Source organism: Neophocaena asiaeorientalis, unplaced genomic scaffold (genome assembly GCF_003031525.2).
Source record: "Neophocaena asiaeorientalis asiaeorientalis breed wild unplaced genomic scaffold, Neophocaena_asiaeorientalis_V1.1 scaffold130, whole genome shotgun sequence".
NCBI classification, from domain to species: domain Eukaryota; kingdom Metazoa; phylum Chordata; class Mammalia; order Artiodactyla; family Phocoenidae; genus Neophocaena; species Neophocaena asiaeorientalis.
This window is the reverse complement of record NW_020173397.1, coordinates 13,004,701-13,008,103: the sequence shown is the minus strand read 5'-3', so window position 1 is coordinate 13,008,103 and position 3,403 is coordinate 13,004,701.

The window sequence follows — 3,403 nt, the reverse complement described above, 5'->3', positions numbered from 1 at the left end:
AAGTAGTTTCACTGACCTAAAAATCCTCTGTGCTCTACCTATTCATCCCCAACTCTCCCAAGCCTGGCACGCAGTGGTCTTTTACCATCTCCATAGTTTTACCTTTTTCATAATGCCATATAGTTGGAATCATACAGTATGTAGTCTTTGCAGATTGGCTGCTTTCACTTAGTCATATGCATTTAAGATTCCTTCATGTCTTTTCACATGTCTTGATAGCTCATTTCTTTTTAGCACGAAAAGTAGTCCATTGTCTGGATGTACTACAGTTTATCCATTCATCTACTAAGGATATCTTGTTTGCTTTCTGGTTTTGGAAATTATAAATAAAGCTGCTGCAAACATTTATATGTAGGTTGTAGTGTGTACCTAAGTTTTCAAATCCTTTGGTTAAATACCAAGGAATGCAATTGCTGGATCGTATGGTAGCAGTATGTTTAGTTTTGTCAGAAACAGCCAAACTGTCTTCCAAAATGACTGTACCATTTTGCATTCCCACCAGCAGGGAATGAGAGTTCATTTTGCTCTACATCCTCGTGAGCATTTGGTATTGTCAGTGTTCTGGATTTTGCCCATTCTAGTAGGAGTGTAGTGGTTTCTCACTGTTGTTTTAATTTGCATTCCTCTGATGTTATATGAGGTAGGATGGCCATTTTAATAGCTGTTTTACCTTAGGCTAATTTCTTGACTTCTACAAACTTCAACATCCTCATCTGTAAACTATGAATGGCAATACATGTCTTGCACGATTCAGGGGACAATTATAAATGACATGTAAACTGTATGATTCAAAACAGGCCTTCAACAATGAAGATATCATGAGGATCCACAAAGTGATTCCAAGTGTCGCACAAGTCAGGCCCCCTAGTATTTTGGATTTCATGAACTAAGATAATTAATTTTTTTTTGATGGACCTTATAGAAAGTTGACAAACTTTATTTTATCTTGTTAAGTGAAGACAATACAGAAGAAAGTCAATCCAACTATCATTTACTCTCATCATTTTATCTAAAAGAAAGGACTTTTTGCAACATCAACAACAAAAGAAGGAAGCACATAATCCAAGAAAATAATACTATAATATCCTTTACATTCAATTACTACATCTTTGTAAGAAGTTCTTACTTTTTTTCATTTCATTATGAATGGTAAAAACAATTCATCCGAAGCAGGCATTGGTTGGACTGATGAATTTTCAGGAAAGCCTGGAACCCTTTCTTTGTTGATGTGTTTGTCTAAAGCCATGTTTCTCTCCTTGGCTGGGCTCCTCTTGTTTTCTGAACGGTCAACATGTCACAGTCATATCTTATTAGGGAAATAGGATAATGTCGAGTCTTTTTTTACCCAGTGAGATTGAGTTTACATTCTGCTCTTTCAAATGTGTCCCTGTCAGGCTTTGCTGCTTTCTGATCTATTTTCAGTGGCTCTCCATCTGACCTGAAAACATGCATATGGGTGCTTGTTCCCTAATGTTCCCATCTGTAGAGATCTGCTCACATTCTCAGATTTAGCATGCCTTATTTTCCCTTCCCGTTTTCAGAGTACCACAGGTGAACTCCCTGAAAATCTTGTCATCCATGGCTTTGCTTACAATTTCTTTAGACGTGAAGATGGCCACAAGTATTCATTTATCCTCTACATTTGGCAATGATACCTACCTTAATTTTTAAGATTGTAAATTCTACAAAGTTGGGCATTTGGTTTAACATATGTATCAACAGAAGAAGTGTGCATTCTGTAACCGTGGAAAAACACATGGGGTTGTCTCTGTAAGAGTGGAAAACTTGGAGGAAGAATGTCATGTTGATATAGAATTAAAATTTTGAGTTCAAAGGCAGACTTCTTGGTAATATATAGACTAAGACCCTTAGTTTCAGATGGACAAGTTAACGTACTAGGAGGGGAAAGATCTGCCGATGGTCACATGGGGAGTTAGGTTCTGGATAAATAACTGTAAAAGCATGTTGCAAAGGAAACTGTACTGGTGATAGGGCTGTTAAAGAACATCTACTATTCCAGATTTACTTCACTGGTATTGCACTTAAGGTTTTAGACTATGACCCACCTACAACATGTGTGATTGTCCTGAGACTTAAGGATATTAATTGCCCTGAAACTGAGATCACAGTCATAGAAGAGTCAAGAACAGAAATAGCCAATCAGACATAAATGTTGCATTTGCACCCTAAACCCAGTTTCTGGTTACACATTAAGCATATATTGGTATTTAGTGCACTGGGAGGCAGTTCTCAGTAAAGATCTGAGCTTTGGCGCCGGAAAAAACAGTTTGAGCCTTGGCTCCAAAACTTATTAATTGTATGAACTTCAACAATTTGTTTAACTTCTTTCAGACTTAGTTTCCAACCTCTAAAATAATAATATTAACTTTAGGGACTTTTTTTGTCAGTAGTTTATAGTACTGTGATAATAAACAAGTAGGGTGTATTCACTCATTGGAGTAAGGTTATACCTTGAAGCTTACTGCTCTGAACAATTTTTGCCCAAATAGGATATTTATAGAGTTCTGGAAACCAAAGTTAGGAGGGTCAAAGTTAGATGATCAAATATGACAAAATTATTGGGAGAATTGTATAAAGCATATGAACATGATGAAATATATAATGAAACCATACAGGATGGTTTATGGCATCATATGTAATAGTATATGGTATGTGATGGTATATAACATGGGTTGGCAAACCATGGTCCTGCTGCCTGTTTTTGTAAATAAAGTTTTATTGGAACGTACAATGCTCATTCATTTATATATCATCTATAGATATGCTGCTTTTGTGCCACAATAGCAAAATTGAATAGTTGGGGCAGAGACCATATGCCCACAAAGCCTAAAATATTGACTATCTGGATCTTTATAGAATATGTTTGCTGATCCCTGGCATATAATGATGCTGATACTATGGGTTCATTTTCTTTTCCACTGGAAGACCTCAAGGCAGCAAGCAGCCTTTATTTCCCGAACATTCACTGCAGTGCCGAGCTCAGTGTTCTGTATATATTCAGCCGCCTATACATTCTGCAGCATACTTTTACTATCTATTTCCTATAGTTTTAGTAAAAATAAATAATTAACATAGGATAGTAAGGTGGCCAAAGTACCTTCTAACATGAGCATTACAGCTAATTACTTTCTTAAAACCTGGTTCATAAAACCACTATCCCAGGACAAACCTTGTTGGTTTAGCTCAGTAGTTCTAAAACTTAAGCATGAGTCAGAATCACCTGGAGGGCTGGCAAAAGCACACATGGCTGGGTCACACTGTCCAGATTTCTGATTCAAGAGGTCTAGTGTGGAGCCCCAGAATTTTTTTTTTTTTTTCAACCGTGCCACACTGCTTGCAGAATCTTAGTTTCCCAATCATGATCGCACCTGGGCCCTGGCAG